The following is a 22,002-nucleotide window of genomic DNA, read 5'->3' as shown; positions in this document are numbered from 1 at the left end:
ACACTGTATATCCTTCCTAGCAGCTCCCTCCTCTGGGTGATTGACAGGTCAGCTGGCAGTGTATTAGAGCAAACAACCTGTCAGTCAACCAGTGGAGGATGCTGCTAGTTGGGGAATACGCCGGAGGATAAGGAGCTGTAAGTGCATCAAGTCCCAAAACACCTCCTGACACATATATACAGAGCTACCAAATGCTATTTCTCGCTGTTGGAGCAGTAAGGCTACATAGTTATATAAATGATTTGGGGAGGTACGATTTTCTGACAGGTTCCCTTTAATGCTGTGGTGTCCTCATTGGCTCTCTGCCGTGTATATCTATTGTGGGGTAGACTGCGCCTGACATTATTCACTGCTATTTTTGGTCCATTAGTTTACTGTAACTGTATACCTCCGCCTTCTGCAAATTCCCTTACCAGGACTACTGTACAGAATCGGCCTGTACAAGTTTCCACAGAACTGAATTATTAAACACATGATGTTGACAATGAATGCTATTTCATCAGTGGGAGACTTCCAGCTCTTGCTAGACGTCCCAAGACCAGAAGATTTAAGCAGAGTTATGCAGAAGACTCAGTTCCACCTCTGCAAGAAGCGAGCACTACACTTACAGCAGATTTCATCCAGGAATGGCGTTATTCTGTGCTCTTAGTGGTGACCTATAGGAAAGCAGCGTGACTTATTGGGTCGCCCTCTCGCTCTATGGCTTGTTCGGTGATGCAGTGGTTTGGCCCCAACGCTTTTTCTTTCCAGGATCAAGATGAATGGAAAAGAGCAGAAAATAGGAGGTCAATATATCCAAACCTGGGGTATTGTAAGGAAAAAACCCACCTCACTTTTATGAAATAGCCTGTGAATATGACACACATGCTTAAAGGTCAAAACTCAGAATGATATAAAATAATAAACTGAATAACACTTAGTAAATAACTGGGAAAAGCCAAACTGATTCCCTTCTGCTTCTATGACACCACATCCCTGGTCCACCGCCAGTCTCTGCTTCCTATCCTTCAGTGATGTTATTTTTACACATTGATGTGACTGATAATGGACAATCACTTTAAAGGAATTGTTCACTACATGGAGAGCTCCTTTTTAAAGAAAGTATTCCCACTTATAAAATAAAAATAAATAACATTTACTCACCTCCGGTGCTACTCCAGCAATGTTTGCAGCGGGGCTCATGTAGCATTGGCTGCAGGGCTCACCTGACATAGCAATGTCACGGGAGATCCACCACCGACATCGCTGAAATGGTTCCGGCCCGGGAGAGGAGTATATGTCATTTTACTTTATAAGGGAGACTACTTAAATGCTAAAAGAGGTCGTCAGCTACCTCATCACCCCCTATTTAAGTAATGTCTTATCCACAGGCTACTTCGTAAGGTGCCCATAAGCTTTTAATAATTTTTTTTTTTTTTTTTTATTTAATGAGTCTCGTTCCAAACTTCCAGTTCAGTATCTCTGTCCAGACTTCTGTTTTTGGACTTGTGAGAGTTCGCATTATCAGGATTTTGTGTCTTGCTTTGGCGGAACATTCATTCAATAAAGACTTTCGAGGAGTGTGACGATGCAAACATATGTTCTCTTCTATTGCTTCCTTTTTTATTATCCATAGACACATAGTTTCTAAGGATCTGTATTAATATTGGAATATTTTTACTCTAATAATCCTTGAAGTATTTTCTGAGCCTCTGTTAGTCTTCCCTTGCTGCTGTGATCTTGCCTGGAGCCTCCTGAATACTGCAGATGGCTGACTTCCTTAAACTGCACTATACTAGTGGGAGCCAGAGACCATTGATGTAAAATATCTGGTATTGCTGTGTGTCTATGATGCTTGTTCTACAGAGAAGCATCAAAGAACTGTGTCCATATGGTCTTTCAGAAAATACCATTTGATTGTCTTTTTATTTTTTCATTTGGCTCTAACGTGTTGTTTGTGGCTGTTTTATGTAACATGTCCACATTGCATTCTGTTATGTATTTAACCTTGTTACTTTCTATTTTATAAAGTCTATTAGTTGGCGAAGTGCTGACTCTCAATGGCTCTGGTCACTGAAGAGAAAATGACTCCTTAGATAAAATACTTAAAGGGGTGGTCCAAAATCCGAAATAATTTTTATCCTAAATCTATTTAATTACATAATTTAAACTATTTTCTAATATACTTCAATTAAAAATGATCTAACCTTCATTATCTACACTATCTAAATGCTTTTCTTTTATTTTTTCCTTCCTTTTTGATGACGCTTCGTTTGAGAATCTGAGTGCATTCTTTGATACTCAATCAAAACATCTTCAGGGAGCAGAGGCTGTAGTCACTGCCGAAGCCTCTGCCCTCTCCCTGAAACGAAGCATCATCAATGACGCTCGTATCCGGGCCTTGACCAGTCCTTACGCGTTGTACACAATGACAGCGCGCTCTATCACTGGCTTAGATCAGCAGAAATGAGCTGGCACCAGAGCGCAATGTTAGTGTAGGTTGTAACCAGCATGCAGAGACCAGTGCTGCCCCCGCAAGAGACATCTCTTGAGGGGGCAGTGGTGGTCTCTGCATTCTGACAATGCACACTGATAACGAGCCAGAAACAGAGCGCACTATTTGTGATCTGACCCACCAAGAGAGTGCACTGTCATTGTACACATACAGTGACAGAACAGGGTAATTAGCCCAGCCCTTGAAACAAAGGTCACTGATGCTTCGTTTCAGGGAGGGGGCAGACACTGCGACAGTGACCGCAGCCTCTGTCCCATGATGACGTTTCATTTGAGTATTCCAGCATTCAGTGGGATTATCAAACAAAGCGTCGTCAAAAAGAAAGTAGGAAAAAAAGAAAAGCTGTTAGATAGTGTAGTTAGGGAAGGATAGGGAATTTTAACTGTAGTATATTATAAAATAGTGTAGATGATGGCATTAAATAAATAGGGATTCAGGATGAAAATTAATTTGGATTTTGGATCACCTCCTAATTATCACAAAATTCCTTTATTACCATTCCAGTGTGATCCAGAAGATGGGTCCTATGTCCCACATTTAATGGCGCTCTGTTCATACATATACAATGCTGCTCCATTCAAAGTCTTTGAGACGGACAGAGACAGCTGAATGCAATACTCGCCTCTCACCGTGTGTCCCATAGAGAATCAGTGGAAGAGCAGCGCAATGTGACCACCGCGCCATGTAAATGGAGGCCGATAGAATGGAGGTAACTTGTTATTATAGTAATAGCCCTATAAGTATCTGAAAGAGCTAATTGTCAGCATCTAAAGTGTAATTTTATCAGATTCTGTTGGGTATTTGCCGTCTTTGTTCTCTTTTTCTGCACAAAATACCACTGAGGAGTACAGTTTAGAAACAAAAATCCCTTTTCCTTATATATTGGCTTAAGTTGTTTCCAGAGAAATTGCAAGCACAAAAGGAAAGTGTTGCTTATGGGATTTACTTAGTTGTGTATTGACGAATTGATCTACGCAATTAAATGTACTTTACTGAATTGGGCTATTGACTTGGAGTCTAAATCCAGGCTAACTCCAGCCTGTGGATAGACTTTGAATTCTACCCATGTCTGGACTGTATTATAACTGCAGGGTTAAAAGGGAACGCGGTTGTGTCTGTGTGCTCTTTATAGACCATATACATTATTTACAAAGCTAATAATACATGATTGAAGCATGTCTTTAAAGAAATGTATTTCCCTCCATGGCTTCTACATTATCTCCTGGCTTGAGACTCCAGACCTGTGAATGATATCAGCTCAGTATACGAGCTGTAGACTTCTGGTCACAGACGATCAGATCGCTTCGCTCAACCACGGTCCAGGTTGGTGCTCTCTGGCCATGGATGGGACCTGCACCGATTTCCTGAGCTTCCATGATCCCAGACTCGTCTCACCAGCCCAACTAATCGCAATCCATCACCTGTACGCCGCACAGATGACATCTCGCCATTCTGGAGAATTGGACGCCGCTTCAGGGATTCCGGAAACCTCAAGAAAGTTGTGCAGCTCCTGTCCACGGCCAGAAACACCAAACTGGACCGTGGATTGGGTTTGCACTAAGCAATCCGCTCATCTCTATGGTGTAAATAATAGGCGAACGAGCCATTCCGTAGTCAAAAAATCCATTATCTGATGGACTATAAAAAATACTTCTTTGTCTAAGGGTCAGATTATTTATGTCGATGAAAGAAAAGTATTATCAGCAGCACATTGCTGAGAATAAACAGTGGGTTTACCGATGGCGGGGTATTGCATGGGGACATTCCCATCTTGTATTTAGTCGATCAGGGCTCGTCTAATGGCCCGAAATCCACCAGTGTAAATGGACCGATCTGCTCTTTTTAGAATACATGCCACTTTCTTGAGCTTTTTTTTTTAATAAGACCTGGTTATTTCTCAGCCATTCTCTTGCAGATGTGCCGAGCTTGCAGCTTTTAACCGTCTCCACTAATTCTCCCCATGTAGAGCATCTCTCCTGGAATCCATAAAGATTAATTGAAGCTCTTGCTGCATCTCCTGTGCTGCGTCAGTGAGCGTCTTGTAGGACATGATATTACACACTTCCAGCTCTGGAGGAACTGTGCTCTCTCAAAATTGAATGAAGGATGGGAGCAGTCACTTTCCAAAGAGACAAGGTGGAAATATTTCCACAAACTATGTTAACATTTTGTCAGTAATAGCTGGATGATTTATCACAGCCTGCCTCTGCCGATGAACTTTGGAAGAGGTATATCATGGAGCGGCAACTTCCTCTCCAAAGGGAGAGTGCGGCAAATGCTCTCTTTCCACATGATGATCTATAAGAAAAGGAGCTTTGACTGGAAGCACTACACAAAGTGAGCGATTGATCCCACAGCTGAGCTGTGTCACACATCCCAAGACAACAACCTATTTAGAATCCTGTCACACTAAATGTGTTTCATTTGCCTATAGAGAAACGCCGGAGGACATTAAATGCAAGGCTGAATAGATGTGCTGAGCTCCAGACTTTTTCAGTAGGTGGGAAAAGAGGGACAAAATGAACAAAGTCTGTATTTTTGTATGTGTATACTAGGTATACACTCCTCAATATCCCAAGGAATAAATGTCATGGAATTATGGAAATCACATGATGGATAGATATGTTAATGATATGCAAATGATGAAAATATGGAATCAATATTTTTAAAATATCTTGATTTATTTAGGAGAGAGGGGTGCGGAGCTGCAGACGTTATAAGGTTGAATTCAACAATTAGTGAGTCCTATGTAAAAACTGAGTGGGTGCTCATTCCGCTGGTGAAAACAGCAAAGTTAGGAAAAAGATAAATTGATTCGGCACACCAACCCATAGGTTAAAATCCAGAAAAATCTTTATTCCAGCATGTCAAGCCGTATTAAAAAAAGTCAAACACCTGACGTGTTTATGGCGCATAGTCAGCGCCCTTACTCATAGGATAAGGAAATCCTGAAAACATGACCTGTTGGTGGCTCTTGAAAACTGGAGTTGAGGATCACTGCATTAGAGTATAGTAGTAAAATTTGCACTGCCCTGGACCAGCATCCAGTCCTCCATGACATCTGGATTAGGCAGCCTTTGTTACTGTGACCTCCATCCTTGGCCTATCATCCTGGGAACCTCTGGACCAGCGTCCAGTCCTCCATGATATCTGGATTAGGCAGCCTTTGTTACTGTGACCTCCATCCTTGGCCTGCCATCCTGGGAACCTCTGGCGTTTACTAGACCCATTATGTCATATGACAAAGTGTCACAATGTGCACCGCAACGTTATGACGTCCCGAAACTTAGTAAATGCCAGTGGTGTTGAAGATGCCGGCCACAGAAGCGAAGACTGCCTTGGCCCGGCGGTAGTGGAGGACCGGCAGTAGTGGAGGACCGGCAGTAGCGGAGGAGCTGCTGTTGCGGAGGACCAACAGTAGCGGGGGACTAACAGTAGCGGGGGACCGACAGTAGCGGGGCACCAACAGTAGCGGAGGACCGACAGTAGTGGGGCATCGACAGTAGTGGAAGAACGGCAGTATCAGAGGACCGGCAGTAGCAGAAGAGCTGCTGTAGCGGAGGATCAGCAGTAGCGGAGGATGGACAGTAGCGGGGCCCCGACAGTAGTGGAAGAACGGCAGTAGCTGTGGACTGGCAGTAGCAGAGGAGCTGCTGTAGTGGAGGATCGGCAGTAGTGGAGGACCAGTAGTAGTGGAGGACCAGCAGTAGTGGAGAACTGGCAGTGTGAATCTGCTGCTCAGCTTTAGCGTATACAAATAATTGCAGTTTACTACACACCGACGTGTAAAGGTGTCGCTTTATTCCAATCTTTGATTGTAGCCAAGTTATTTGCCTCTCGCAGTTCCCCTTGTTCTGCTGGCCTCATCTTTGGAGTGCCTGACTGACATTTGCTTCCTTGGGCTGTGATGATTTCAGAGCAGTTATTAAGTTTGCACATTCATCCAAAGAACTGTTTTACTTGTCAAGAAATGGCTGAGCACCATCAAAGCCAAGTGCAATAAATAAAAGTGTTTACAATGTGACCCCCGTGAACCTCAGCTGACCCCTTATCACAGCGCTTGGCCTCCGTCCCAGGCATCTGACAGAATATTCATTTTGTCTCCTGTCTAACCACGATAACTTCTCTCTGTAACCGTGTGAATTTCGATTCTCTCACTGTATCCTGTTTTGTTGCAGGAAAAGCTTTGGACTGTGGCTGGGGTGTTGAAATGGGAAGGAAGTATAATTTACAAAGACGTACAAACAGAGTCTCTATTTTTCTGCGTTTGGTCATGGGAGTTTACCAGAGGTCAAGTTTGTGACGATTAATCCGACTTTCAGGGCATGGCTAAAAATCTCCTTGACAGATCATTCTTAAAGCTACGTCGCTCACTAGTACAGAGACTTTTTCTCCCCCATCCTCCTTCCCTTAGATTCAGGTTAATTGCGTTTTTCATGATTGGAGGTTGCAGACCTAGCTACCTGGAATGTTGCAATCTCCCATTAAACCCTATTGTTCTTAGTGCCGTCCCACGTTCCATAGGCTCTTCTGTTTATCGGCTATAGGTTAATAAATCATTGAACTAAAGTGCATGACTAATTAGTCATAATTTTAATTGGTTGACTTAATTGTGCTAATATTAACTAAACAGTAATTACCATAATCTAAGGCATCTCTCTGTGCTGTCATTTAATTAACAGATTGTGTTAATCTGCTCAGTTGCTTTTTGGCAATATAGGCTTAGTTTGGTTTGCTTGCTTTTATTTTATTGGTTTTTACTACAACTGGCCAATTGCTTTTTCTGTTTTTTTCTTTTTGTGTGTGTGTTTGTATACACAATTGCTTGTAAATTTAAACATACAAACAAACATGATCAAAAGGAACCTGTCAATAAGATCAACCCAGCCCTCCTAAGCCGTCTATATGGGCATGTAGGTCAACGGAAGCTGAAAAAATGATACCTTGATATCTGCAAGAAGATACTGTATCTTATTCCAGAAAAATCCACATTTTTCTTAATATGTAAATGAGCTGTTAAAATGTATGGAGCGGACATAGATCTACCTGAGAATCTGCCTCCAGAGCTTATCTTAAATGAAGGCGTGTGTTACCAGTGAAAGACATGTAATGACTGACAGTCTGCTCTTCTGATCTACATGTCTCATTCTGGTAACGCCCCCATTCATTTAGCAGAATCTCTGTGGGCAGTTTCTCAGGGAGAGCTATATTCAGGTTATAGATCTTAACAGCTCATTTACATTTTAAGAAATACATGGAATTCTCTGGAATAAGACATCAGATCGCAGATATTAATATTCATTTCTATTAAACTTTCTATGACCTTCATGCCTATATAGGTAATTTAAGAAGGTTGATCCTGTAAGGCCGAGGTCACACTAGTGTAGATTCTATTATGTGAGAGATTTGGGCTAATTATGCCAATGACACTCTGCCAAACTCTGTCAGTGTTTGAGCCGATTGTCATCTTGGTGTGATCTTATTGTCTCTCATGAGAGAATTGTATCCCAGGTGTTGAAAAGATGGAGAACGCAATTTCTTCATCTTCTCCGTTGTCTGAGTCCGCCGATCTCGGACTGCTGCCAGACGACATCTGAGTGTAGTCCGATGTTTCACAAGCACCCATAGACTTTCATGGGTGCGCATGGTCCGTATCCCAGAGCCACTCCCACTATGCTGAGATTTGTTTCTGATGGCGAATCGGCCTGAAAAAAATAGCAGATCTGCCCTTCTCCGTAGTACGACATTGGTCTGAATGCTGTCTGATAAAATATCGGATAGTACTCGGCCATGATATACACTCGTGTGAGTGAGCCCTAAGACTGATGACTATTCTGCTGTGGGAAGATCGCAGATTTCATTGTGGTTTACTTCATTTAATTAGCATCCACAAGTGATCAGGGCTGTTGGAACATGAGAGCCGCAGAGATCAGGGCTGTTGAACACTGGAGCCGTGGAGATTGGGGCTCTAGAACACCGGAGCAGTGGAGATCAGGGTTCTAGAACATCAGAGCAGTGGAGATCAGGGCTCTAGAACACCGGAGCAGTGGAGATCAGGGTTCTAGAACATCAGAGCAGTGGAGATCAGGGCTCTAGAACATCGGAGCAGTGGAGATCAGGGTTCTAGAACATCAGAGCTGTGGAGATCAGGGCTCTAGAACACCGGAGCTATGGGGATCAGCCGATCACTGGGTCTGTTTGATTCTCTGTGTAATATCCCTGGGTGTGTGTCGTGAGTCTTTTTGATATATTTGGGGTTTAGGTGTTTTTTTTCTCACTATTTTCCATTTGCTAAAGCTAGCTGATAAGTAATTTGCACCTTTCAATCCTAGTTATAACAATGCTGGCAGGGTAGAATGATGTTTTTAATAACGTTTACTTGATGGGAATTAAATTTCACAGAAGACATTGGCCTAAGGACATAGCAGATTATCCCTGCAGAAGCTTGCACCCCTGTGTGGGAAGAAGGCTTGCTGTGCGTGCCATATTAATTACAAAGCGGTCTTTCTTCTTCATGTTTCAATCTTCCAATTAGCAAATAAAATGACAATTTTACGACCGTAGGTTGGAGGGTATGATCACATGGAGTTTTTTGTAATTTGGATTTTGGGACAGATTCTGTTTCAAAATCCACAAGAAAAAATCCTACAAAACTCTGAAGAAGCTTCCTATTAATGCCAATTGGAAAACACGGAGGAAAAAGAAGCAATACGTTAACTGTTTCTTCTTGAAAAGCTCTGAAATTAATCTACTAAGGGAATGTTCACGCTCCATTTTATTCCATGGTTTTTAGCGGAAAACACCTTAGAAAAGATTGAAGATGTTGATTTCTCAATTAAAGTGATGTATAATATGTTCAGTCTTTTGGGCTTTTATTAAACGATTAGACTTTCAGAGATGCCAAATGTTTAAGAGTAGTAACGTGTGTTCTTCAGGTGGGTCCCGCTAGGAAGACTCTCAGATAGGGAGGCTGAAAAGATGCCTGGAAGAAATGTTTTTAGCTTTTTCACTGATAAAAAAAATTCTAGCATTTGTATTATAAACGCGGCCCCAAAAAACATGGTGAAAAAACTTAGGAAATGACCCCAAACAAATGCTAGCAAAAGACGCTTCAGGTTTAAAACCTCCAGAGCAAATCTGCTTTAAAATCCACATAATAAAAACTTCACGTCCTCTTTGAATGCACTTCTGTGCGGATTCTCTCCAAAATTCACTTAAAAACTCCAAGAGGACTTTAAACTGGGTAAGTATTTATGTATAAATTAAGCAGGGCCAGTTCTTGTACCTTGCTGATAATGCGGATCCAGTTATTCATTCATACAATCCAACACTTTTTGGTTTGGAGATGGTTTATGAGTTGTGTTAAAAGTTGTTTTTTTTCTGGGCTTTAAGAAAAAAACTGAACAAAAATTTCCAAGAGTTGTAAATGTATTATTATGTTAAAATTGCATTATTACCTTTTCAATCCCCCTCTGTTCCTGTGGTCCCCCCTGATGGGGTCAGCAGTGTTGTTTGCCTAGCTGTCATGTAAATGATCATTGCTGCAGGACCGGACAAGACAGTTGGAGAGATGGTGAAGCCGCGGCGGGAGGCTTAGGCTACTTTCACACATCAGTTTTTTGCCGTCAGGCAGGATCCGGCTTTTTTTTTAGAAAAAACGGATCCGGCATAAATTTTGGAGAACTGTAGAAACGGATCCGTTTTTTTGCTGGATCCGTCTCTGTTCCTGGCGGCTGGCCAATTGGATCTGAGCATGCGCAGACTTAAAAAAACCGGATCCGGTGGCTGGATCCGTCTTTTTCTGGATCCGGCGCATTCCGGCGCCCATAGACTTTCATTGTAGCAAAAAGCTGGAAGCGCCGGATCCGGCGCTTCCGGCTTTTTCGCCGGAGACAAAAAACGTTACAGTAGCCGTTTTTTCCAGAAGCCGGAATGAGACAAGTTGCCGGATCCGGCAAAAAACGGATGAAACGCAATGCCATCCGGCACGATCCGGCGCTAATGCAAGTCAATGGGGAAAAACCGGATCCGGCAATGCATTTTGCCGGATCCGGTTTTACAAAAAAAAGCCGGATCGCGCCTGAAGGCAAAAAACTAATGTGTGAAAGAGGCCTTACACATTACGTTACGTTTATAACTCGTGCAGTTTTTAGATGTTTATCACAACTCAGACCATTGCAGACCAGTCATACATTGCAGAGGGACCGGTCTTGCACTATATTACTTCACTTTTTGTGTATTTGACCTATAATATATCTCTAATTTTGCCAACATAAAAGTTGTACATTATACAGTCGGGACCAGATAAGGCTTGGTTGGTGAAATGCGGCTGTTGTAATGTAATCACAATAAATTCATTAGCCCAAAACAGGAAAGTAATCAGTTAATCACTTAAACGCAAACATCCACTTTCACTGAAGCAGCTTCAGCAATAACGGCAATTAGCGGGCACTCAGTTATGTGATTAATATAAAGGCATTTCCTTGCATTCATTTGCAGTATTTTCCTTTGATTGCATGACACGGTATTATCATGCAGAGCCCCAGCGCTTACTGGTTATTCATGTGAGAGGGTAGAAAGTGATCTGGCACACTCAGACTTTGTATGGAGTCATGCCCAGCGACTTTTGCTCATTTCAATAGTGTTTGGTGTGTTTTGTATCCAAAGCTTTATGTAGCAGGCCGGACCTAGCTCTTCTGTATGTTGTATGGAGCATAAAATCTTACATTAAACCTTACTCTAAAGCAGGGGATGACCGCTGGGCTTCATTTAATCCTGAATCCAGTGGTCAGCCATATGATACATCATAGAGATGCTTCTACTTGTTCCATCCACATAGAGGAGCATATGTATAGAAATGCACATTGTCTGCCAGAGATTAGCACCTATGGACCAAATGGTACCGGAGTACATGCGTGATTAGTTTAGGTGGTAACGTTTCCTGTTGGAGACACTGCCAGGCTAGGATAGGAGGACCTATAGGCCAGGCAATGCTTTTTGGGAAAACAGGATCAAAATAGCATTTTCCCAGAGCAGAGGCCAACAGCCTGTATCTCGAGAGCCACATGTGGTTCGCGGGCCTGTGATGATTGGCTCGCGACTGTCTGCCAGCCTGGTGCCTTAGCACCAGGTGTAGCAAACAGCTTTTAAGAGTAGATCTCTAGATGGTGACTTCTGTGTATAGCCCTGCACAGAGGAGCAGATCTGAATGGTGGTAAGATAGGAAACCCTGGTGCTTGGCATACTGCCTTGGTGTGATAGCAGGGGAAAAGCTTTGGCTGTCATTATACCGGCAATGGGGGCTCTGAGTGTCACTACTGAGAGTGGGGCAGGATCCTCTCTCAGAGCTGAATGTGGCTCTCCAGGTCAGAAAGGTTGTGGACCTCTGTCCTATAGGAAGAAAGCTGTCTCTCTAGTGCTACCTTTCGTCCATAGGTCCCCTATAAGTTATTGTAGACCTTATAATGAGTCTTGCTACTTGACAATGAGTATTCAGCCAATCAAGAATCTCCATAATGAAATAATCTCCATCTGCAGAGAGCGAGAAGACTCTAGCTTATCTGTGTATCCTAAGTGATGTGACAAGGCTTGCTATAGGATTGACATGTCATTGACCTCCTATGCATGGCACTAGAGAGGCAGCCCTATTACTGATGTCTGTACAAAGGATGTACACCTCTAATAGCTGAACCGATGATTATCACACATCAGCATTTTGCCTTTCTAGAAGCACATTGATTCCAAGGCGAAGATTGCATCCAAGTGAATAGTAGGATTTGTCTACACTTCTACACCAGGTCAGTGCAGACACATAGCAGAACATGTTGTACCGCTAAACATGTCAAATCCAATGATCAAGGTCCGTTCTGCTTCTTGACATCACATAATTCGCTTACCATATCAGAAAACTCCCAATGATTGTCTGAACAATGATGAAAGCCCCTAAAGTGGCAACCCCATTGGTTCTCCACACTGGCTAATGCTTAAATTGGCATTTGATATGTATGACCTAGCTTCTATTTGAATAGTCAGCCCGCTGGCTCAGTGGTTTGCATTGTTCTTTTGCAGTTTTAGCGTCCCGGGATCAAATCCCACCAATCTAATCTGCAAGGAGTTTGTATATTTTCACTGTGTTGGCTTGAGCTTTCTCCAGGTTTACACTGGAGCTCTACCTACAAGTTGTTCTGCAGTTCGGACATATTATCCTAATGTGGACCCGGATTTGTTACCATCCACCAGCAGCACAAAGTTTTCCACTTTTTTCTTTTCCACATATTGCTGCTCTGTCATTGGACCCTTAGACCTGCTGCAGCCGGGATTACATGCTCATTAAATGTCGTGTGAACACAACATTATCAGGTTAACAGCCTTTTATAATTGTGTTTATTTTTTTTCTGACTGCTATGTGGTTTAGTGTTTGGTGACTGATCGCTGTGATTACTTCCTACAATGTTGTATTGACCTTGGGTCATTGCTATCTGTTATATCCCATAATACCTCGCTTCCTGATGTGTTCCCGTTGTAATATTTGGACTTGGTGTATGTGTAGATTTCTTCTCCCAAATATAGTTAGTTCTTTAGGTGACCGATCAGTTGCCAATCATCGACTGCTATTTCTTCCGATCTCCCATATACATTCACATGGTGGCAATGAAGGCGAATAAACACCTAGCCTGTAAGCAACCGCTATTCCTCCTGTCCCTATACACATCCATTGAAACAAAGAATTGGGCATGCTGAAATTCAGAATGCCCGCTCTTTCTTTCCTCTATCCTCAGTGGAGAGTTGGGACAACTCCAAACACATTACACAGTTGGATGGATCTTCATGGGTTGAGCTGACACTTATCTAATATGCAAGAACATCTTTTTGAAGGCAGATACAACTGTCTATGTGTGAGCCCATCAGACATGTAAAGGGGTCACCATTCATTAGAGACGTAAAGGAAGACGTCCCAGAGGGAAATGATGACAGAAGAGCGACATGACGGGATAATTATCGGGCTAATGACGTGTTTTGGTTTTCACTCCTCGTGTGATGAGTGCAGGACATACGGAGTAAATCACACAACAGCCGTGTTTATCCCAAACACCTAACAGAAACATTGTAGCATCATATATTGACACTTCCTCATATGTCTTCATTTTATTACATCTAAACGTGTCTTGTGGAAATATCCTTAAAACCGTCCTATAGATTGAGGGGAACAAGTAGAGAAACTGTAATATGAAAAAACACAGAAGTGCAGAGCAAATGTGTGAACATGTGGCAGATGTGATCATACCGTAGTTATACCTATAAATATCATCAGCAATTAATCTCATCAGGAAATGAGGCCTTAAAGTACTTGTTAATGGGTTTTCCCACGCTATGAAATGATTATCACATCCTGGCGTAGCACCATTGAGAAGAAGAGATTTGCTCACAGATTATAAGTCATGACAACTTCAGAACACGAGTCCTCTACCTTAAGACATAGTAAAAGGAAATCTTTCAGTAGGATCAACCCTCCTAAGCCGTCTGTATGGTCTTGTAGGTCATAGGAATCTGAATAACATGATATCTTGGTATCTATGATCCAAAGTTTTATTCCAGAAAAATTCAATTTTTTCTTAATATGTAAATGAAACATTAAGATCTATGGGCAGGACATAGTTCTTCCCAAGGATCTGATTCCAGGGCTTATTTTAAATAAGAGGGAGGCATTACAAGTGTGAGGCATGTAATGATCTCCTGATCATCATGTCTCACATTGATAACTCCCTCTTTCATTTAAAATAAGCTCTGGAGGCAGATTCTCGGGGAGATCTATGCCCGGCCTATAGATCTTAACAGCTCATAAACATACTGACAGAAACATGGATATCTCTGGAATAAGACATCGGATTGCAGATCAGGGCTGTGGAGTCGGTAAGCCAAACCTGCGACTCCGACTCCGACTCCTCAATTTCCCTTACACCGACTCCACGACTCCGACTCCGACTCCCACACATATTGCTTATATTTAAGTGAAAAATTTATTGTACTACAATGTGAACCTCAGACATTTAATCATTTTTATGATCAAATAATCAAGATATTTAGATAGAACAGAATATATATTGGTGTACTACCCGGTTTTCATTCTTTTTGGTACAGATACGATATGGATAGACAGATATGGATAAATGATAGAGCAGATTTCTAATCTGCTTTTGCTATTGAAAACATTATCTATGAGCTCAAAAACCTTTCAGGTGATGCAGTTTTTTAAAAAGATGATCAGCTTTTGCAGCTGAAAAACGTATCCTCAAAAAACACAGGAAAAACGCTGTGTGTGAATGTAGCCTTAGATCAGGAATAGAACAGCCATTTATAGGACATTTCATAACTTTCCCAAACTCCTATGAAAAAATATTCAGCACATCCTGCATTGAATTACTGTACCCAATTTATTATATATTTTAGGAGTCGGAGTCGGTCCATTATATACCGACTCCAACTCCGACTCCGACTCCACCAAAATGAGCACCGACTCCGACTCCACGACTCCGACTCCACAGCCCTGTTGCAGATATCAAAGTATCATTTTTTTCAGCTTTCTATGACCTACATGTCTATATAGATGGCTTAGGAGGGTGGATCCTACTGACAGATTCCCTTTAAGCAAAGGCAGAAATCTGGAAATCTGACTGTGAGCGTAAGACATAATCACAATCAAGTCACAAGTATTTTGCTGATTGCTCCCAAATCTCAGCAATGGACTAAGGCCTCTTTCACACATCAGGTTTTCGCCGTCAGGCGCGATCCGGCGCTTTTGACAGAAACCGGATCCGGCGAAATGCAATGCCGGATCCGGTTTCCCCCCCATTGACTTGCATTTGCGCCGGATCGCGCCGGATGGCCATGCGTTTCATCCGGTTTTCGCCGGATCCGGCAATGTGTCGCAATGTGTCGCGATCCGGCGTCTGGAAAAAACAGTGACTGTAACGTTTTTTGTCTCCGGCGAAAAAGCCGGACACGCCGGATCCGGCGCGTCCGGCTTTTTCACACAATGAAAGCCTATGAGCGCCGCAATGCGCCGGATCCGGCGAAAGCCGGATCCGGTTTTTTGGTCTGAGCATGCTCAGTAGCTCTGCCCACAAGACATATATAAAAGCAAGACAGTGGGACCCACAGCCACACCCAACATGCCACCCAAGACAGCAACCAGGCGCAGGAGAAGGCAGGAGACATCTGCAGCAGCACCATCAGCACCACCCCAATTGGAGCAGCATGCTGAACAACGGGAGGGGAGTCCAGCAGCAGATGAGAGACGGTAATTATCAAATCACCCATTCCTCCAAACTAGGGCTATTGAATATCAAGATATTCATTGGCCCTTTGTTTCTCTTTATTCAACAGCCGCCCAATAGATGCAGCAGCAGCAGCAATGGCAGCAGCTGGAACACCACCCACAGGCATGGAGTGTGGCCACCAGGAAGACAGCACATCATCTTCTGGGAGCCCTCCCTCGCATCGTCAGCGTTTGACGGTAAGTTTTTATTTCCAAAATCCATCTTCTCTGTAATATATGTCTATTCATTGCCTTTTATTTCAAAACAGGAATCACAAGATGAAGAGGAGCTCCCAGAAGAAGAAGGAAGGGGTGGACAGACACCTGGAGTGGGCTCACAATTGGTAAGTTTTTTGCATCAAACGCAGAAACACAACATCACACTACACACAACACATAGAAAACAATGTTCTGCAGACCACACACAGCAAACAAATGCCTACATCCAAAGACATAACATTTTTTGTTTTCTTCTCTAGTCTTCCCAATCTGGTGCTTGGCCAAGAGGTCCTCGCAGTGCCTCCCAGGGTCGTCGGCGACAGCAACGCGGCGGTCACCAGCGTGTAAGTATAAATATTTTTGCTTTGTTTTTTTGCACTTTTTATTTCATTTCTTTTGTGGAGGCTAATTATGTTATTTTTGTCTTTTTCTTTAACAGCCTTCACAGCGTGCTCCCGACTCTGACGGTGAGGATGGAGGGATTGATGTGGACCGCCTCATCGATCTCGTCAGAGAAAGGGAGCCGCTCTGGAATATGGCTGACCGCCGCCACGCTGACCTGATCGTTACCCGACGACTCTGGGAGGAAATCTATTCGCTCCTTGTGGGCCGCTGGGAGGACCTCGAAGCTCGGGCCCAGATTAAAGAGCGTAAGTATATACAGTACCGGTTGCTTGATGTAAACCAGTGTTTCCCGAACTCCAGTCCTCGTGGTCCCCACAGATCATGTGTTCAGGATTTCTATTTACTATGGAAATCCTGAAAACATGACCCCTGGGGACCATGAGGACTGGAGTTTGGGAAACACTGATGTTGTATACTAACCACTCCTTTCTCGTTTCAGGGAACAGAATTGTGAATCGGTGGCGGTCTGTGAGAGATCGTTTCAAGAAGGAGTTCAATAAAGAGATGCGGGCCCCTAGTGGATCTGGAGGACGCAGGAGCAAGTACAAGTACGCAGAAGCCCTGTCGTTCCTCCGGGAAACAATGGTCACCAGAAGGTAAATATTACACACCACATGTGAAAAAAAATGTTAGATGTAAATTTTTTTTTCAGCCAGGGCCATACCATGTCAGTATTTTAATTGTTTTTTTTTCTCTTTATTCCACAGCACGGTGAGCAGCACTCGGGAGCCGGCACGATTGGACCCTTCTGAGGCGATCCCTGAGGAGACCGGCACCGAGGGACACTTCGACCGCCCCGGTACATCTGCACCTTCCCAGCCTTCCAACACATTCGACCCATCTGTCCCATCCACCAGCACAGGAGCATCGTGGCCGCCTACATTACATGAAGCTGCTGGTGAGGAGATCGCTTTCCCTTTACCCCACCCTTCTGCCCCTGCCACCTCTAGTACACCTGCGGGTACTGGGCGGCAGCGGCAGAGGGGTCAGGAAAAGACTTATGCGCCAGAGTTCTTGCATCTGAATGCATCTTTCCAGAACTGTCTAAAAGTCTTGTCAGAGCAAATCTCCGCAGGCTATCAGCAGATCAACTCCAACATTCTGGAGGTGAAGACACTTCTGCAAACCATGCATTCAGAAGCAAGATCTTCGCCAAACCACACCTTTTTCAGGTCTGTTGTGGAGCGCATGGAAACGCTCTCTCCTGCCCAGCAGATGCATGTAATGCATTCATGCCACGCTGCTCTCCAGCAAGTTACCTCCCAACCTCCTCCTCCTCCCACCACAGTAGTTCCTCCACCTGCACCCCCTCCAGCCACTTTCCATCCTCCCCCTCCTATTACATCTACACCCCCTCCAGCCACTTTCCATCCTCCCCCTCCTATTAAATCTACACCCCCTCCAGCCACTTTCCATCCTCCCCCTCCTATTACATACCATCCACCTCCAGCCACTTTCCATCCTCCCCCTCCTATTACATACCATCCACCTCCCCAGCACCATCCACCTCCCCAGCACCATCCACCTCCCCAGCACCATCCACCTCCTCAGCACCATCCACCTCCCCAGCACCAGCAACCTCCCCAGCACCAGCAACCTCCCCAGTACCAGCAACCTCCACAGTACCTGCAAACTCCCCAGTACCAGCAACCTCCCCAGTACCAGACATCTCCCCACTTCCAGCAACCTGCCCCGTACCAGACATCTCCCCACTTCCAGCAACCTGCCCCGTACCAGACATCTCCCCACTTCCAGCAACCTGCCCCGTACCAGACATCTCCCCACTTCCAGCAACCTGCCCCGTACCAAACTCCTTCCCCATACAACTTGCCATCATCATCTGCTCCTACAGTCCCTGCCCAACCCTCCACTCCACCACCCACCACCTCTTCTGCTTCCCACATGTCCACCCATTCTGTAGTTTTTTCCACACCTTCACCTCTAACTGTTCCTTCCCCACCACGATCCCAGTCCTCTCTCCACACTCCCAGTGTCGAAGTGTCCCGCAGCCCCTACAGCAGTATTTCCACCACACACTACACAGATTTATAATGTGTGTATTTAAATAAAAATGACCAGTTTTATGGTTTCAGTTTTATAGTTTCAAAGTTTTATTAAACAAGTTTATTAAAATTTTTAAAAAGTTTACTAAAAAACATTTTTCAATAAAAGTTAAATTATTTTACACTGGTTGTCTGTCATTTCTTTCTGCGGCGAAAAAGGTTAAATACAGGGTATTTAAAAGGTGAAATGGTATTCAAAACCAGGTATATAACTGTGGGTAAATTTTAGCTTTTTGCCACAGTTGTGTTCCTGGTTGTGTTTGAAGCAAAGTATTTCACCTAAAAAGTTGTGTTTATTGTTGGTGATTTCCTAACAATGTACACAACTTTTGTTAAAAGGTGAAATACTTTGCATAAAACACAACCAGGTACACACCTGTGGCCTAAAGCTAAAAATAGAGACCATGACAAGATAGCCAACTTTTGTTGGCAAAGGTATATACTGTTGGTACAGAAGGTACACAAGTTTGGTTGGGCACAAATCTTTCAAACTCTGTCATCCTGCCAGTGTACTCTGCCTTGAGGTGACATAAAGTATAGTGCAAAATTGTCCTTCATTACTGAAACCGTCGCAGAACTTCTAGTGGTAATGTCATGGTAATCTTGCAAGGTGGTTTCTTCAGAGGTGTCCTCAATGGAAATGGGTTCCTTGCAGATAACAAAATTGTGGAGTACCACGCACACTTTGATCACCTCGTCCACAGTTTCTGTCTTGAGGTTGATGGCAGTCAATAGGACCCGCCATTTGGCTGTCAGAATACCAAAGGTACATTCAACCATTCTTCTTGCTCTTGTGAGGCGGTAATTAAAAATGCGTTTTGGTCTTGTCAATCCTCTGCTAGAGTATGGTTTCAAAAGGTGTTCTGACAGCTGGAAGGCTTCATCCCCTACACAGACAAATGGCATAGGTGGACCAGATGTTTGCGGCAGCGGTCTAGGTGGTGGGAACTGGAAGGTGTTTCCATACAGTTTACGCCCCATGGCAGACAGTTTGAAAACTTGAGAGTCATTGGAGCGGCCATAGGCCCCAATATCAACCTCAATAAATTTGTATTCCGCGTCAGCGATGGCCATGAGGACAATTGAAAAATATTTCTTGTAATTGAAATATTCCGATCCCGATCCAGCTGGCTTTACAATGCGGATATGTTTCCCGTCCACAGCGCCCAAGCAGTTTGGAAACTGACATATCTGTTGAAACTTGTCAGCAATTTCAATCCACCTCTCTGTTGTGGGCTCTGGTAAAAACTCTTCAGCTAAGGAGTCCCACAGTGCACGGCTTGTGTACTTCACTATTCCAGATATGGTGGAAATTCCGAGTCTGTACTGGAAATGCAGTGACGAAAGGGATTCTCCAGTTGCAAGAAATCTGTGGGGAATTAAAAAACAATAAATTAGTTTTAAATCACAGCATTACATACCAAAACTGAGCTATAACACTTGGAGATACAAACTACCACCAACAAGATTGCAGTGAAAGTGTGCTCTGATGCGATCATATCCAATAAATGTGGCTTACCTTAAAGTCACCATCAGACGCTCTGCGGGTGAAACAGAGAAGCGGCAATAGGTGTCCGCTTTTCTTATGAGGTGTGCAATGCGCTCCACCAAGTAATCAAAATTCTCCATTTTCATCCTAACATATCCAAAAAATGTATCCGGGTTTCGTCGAAGGTCCATGCATAGTATAGAATAGACCCCACGCGTCATTCTCTTGGCTGTGATGGGGTGGATCCACAAACGTCGTCTACGATGCCTGATGCGCTGCTGTCTCGCTCTCTCCTTCTCCAGAACAATCACCCTCAAACGATTTGCCTCCGCTGTAAAATCCGCCAAATTCTTCAAAATATTTCCAATGACAACATCCATCTTCGCCAGTAACTTGCTCTTCTCTCCAACCTGCACTTTCTCCTCTACAACCTGTCAAAGAAGGGCTGTAGGAACATGCTATATATAGTTTTCCAGTAGCCAATCCCGTTCGGAAGGCCACAAGGGTCAATTTTAAAAACCGGATCCGGCGTAATCCGTCGAAAAACGGATAGAAAAGCGGATGAACCGGATGAGACGGATCCGGTTTTGTCCGTCACATCAGGTTTTACGAAACATTTGCCGGATCCGGCGTTCCGGCACGACGCCGGATCGCGCCTGACGCCGAAAACCTGATGTGTGAAAGTAGCCTTAATGAGCGAGTCCTTTATCTTCTCAGCAGTAACGACGAGCTAGTTACAGAGCTAACGCTGGCTTTCTGGTATGAGCGCGTAAGGTCGCGGTGCATTGTAAAACACAAGAAAAAAGAATCACTTATGAGAAAATAGCTGCTGCGTGGCAGAAACATGCAACCTTGTAAAACAAATTGGTTCCGAATGACTTATTAGCAGACCTGTGCAATACAGACTGAACGCCGTCTTCAGGGTAAACTCACAATTAATTTACATTAATATATTCCAAAAGACATGTTGGTTTTACGCACGCAGGGATGTTTCTTCATGATATACATAGCAGTCGACATTTCTATTAAAAAGCTCCCAGGGTTCCGTTAAGTATAAAAAAAAGAAGTAAAAATTTAAAAAAAAAAAAAAAAAAAAAAAATATATATATATATATATATATATATATATATATATATATAATGGTTTATATACCACAGACAAGAAGCGAGGTTTGTTACAAGCTCCGCTCTACCTTCCAGGCTTTGGATTTCAGCTACATGCACGGTAAACTATAAAACAGGAGTCGACATTGTGGAAATCTGTTTCATGGCTGGATGCCTACCATTTAATGTAAATCCAATATATGCCATAGAGAGATTGCACATTTAACCCCATTGTCTCACAAAGCTCGGATTCTCTGAATGGGCTTGAAAACACGAAATGAAATATTGGAAAGCCAACCATCCATTTCTCTATTACATGCATTTGTACATTGGGTTGTTTTTCTCTTTTTATCTACTGGTTTACACAATGTAGAATTGTTGTTAGTGAGCTGACATTAGGCCCATTATGGGAATTGCTTGCATTACTAAAAAGAGCCGGTACGTTATGTTGTAAGAATATCCTGGAAAATGTCATTTCCCCAAGGACAGTTAGCGGCATTTTATCGAAATTAGTTGCAATGCACAACTCCTCTACTGTTCCTCTGTGCTAAGATTTTGCTATTTTGGCTTCCTTACTTCTTATTTTGGACTGTGTTTTGCATTTGAGTTCTAAGAAGTCAATGGAAACTGGTGTATTTCATAATACTATTGCAACATTTTCATTAAGTTTTAGAGCTGTGCAGTCCAAATCACAAAAAAATGCTCCTCAAGTCCTCTTGATTATGTTTGGTATTATGTGTCATAAGATGATTCTTCTCCACTTTGCTATATTTTTTTATCTCCCTTTTGCACTGCATTGAATCATGTTGTTTGTGGTTGGCATCATGTGCCATAAGATGATTCTTCTCCAGTTTGCTATATTTTTTCCCTTTTTGCCCTGCATGGAGTCCTGTTGTTTGTGGTTGGCATTGTG

The 22,002-nt window shown here is 43.3% G+C and overlaps 1 protein-coding gene across 1 annotated transcript in view; it reads left to right on the top strand.

The window, feature by feature from the left end:
* The window catches only part of CRIM1 (cysteine rich transmembrane BMP regulator 1), a 1,013,901-nt gene that overhangs the window by 299,325 nt on the left and 692,574 nt on the right, over positions 1 to 22,002 (top strand). The window lies entirely within an intron of this gene.

This window comes from Dendrobates tinctorius, unplaced genomic scaffold, assembly GCF_039654945.1.
Source record: "Dendrobates tinctorius isolate UK_male_01 unplaced genomic scaffold, ASM3965494v1 ptg000250l, whole genome shotgun sequence".
NCBI classification, from domain to species: domain Eukaryota; kingdom Metazoa; phylum Chordata; class Amphibia; order Anura; family Dendrobatidae; genus Dendrobates; species Dendrobates tinctorius.
Note: the sequence above shows the minus strand (reverse complement) of the source record. Positions and strands in the feature narration are given on the sequence as shown.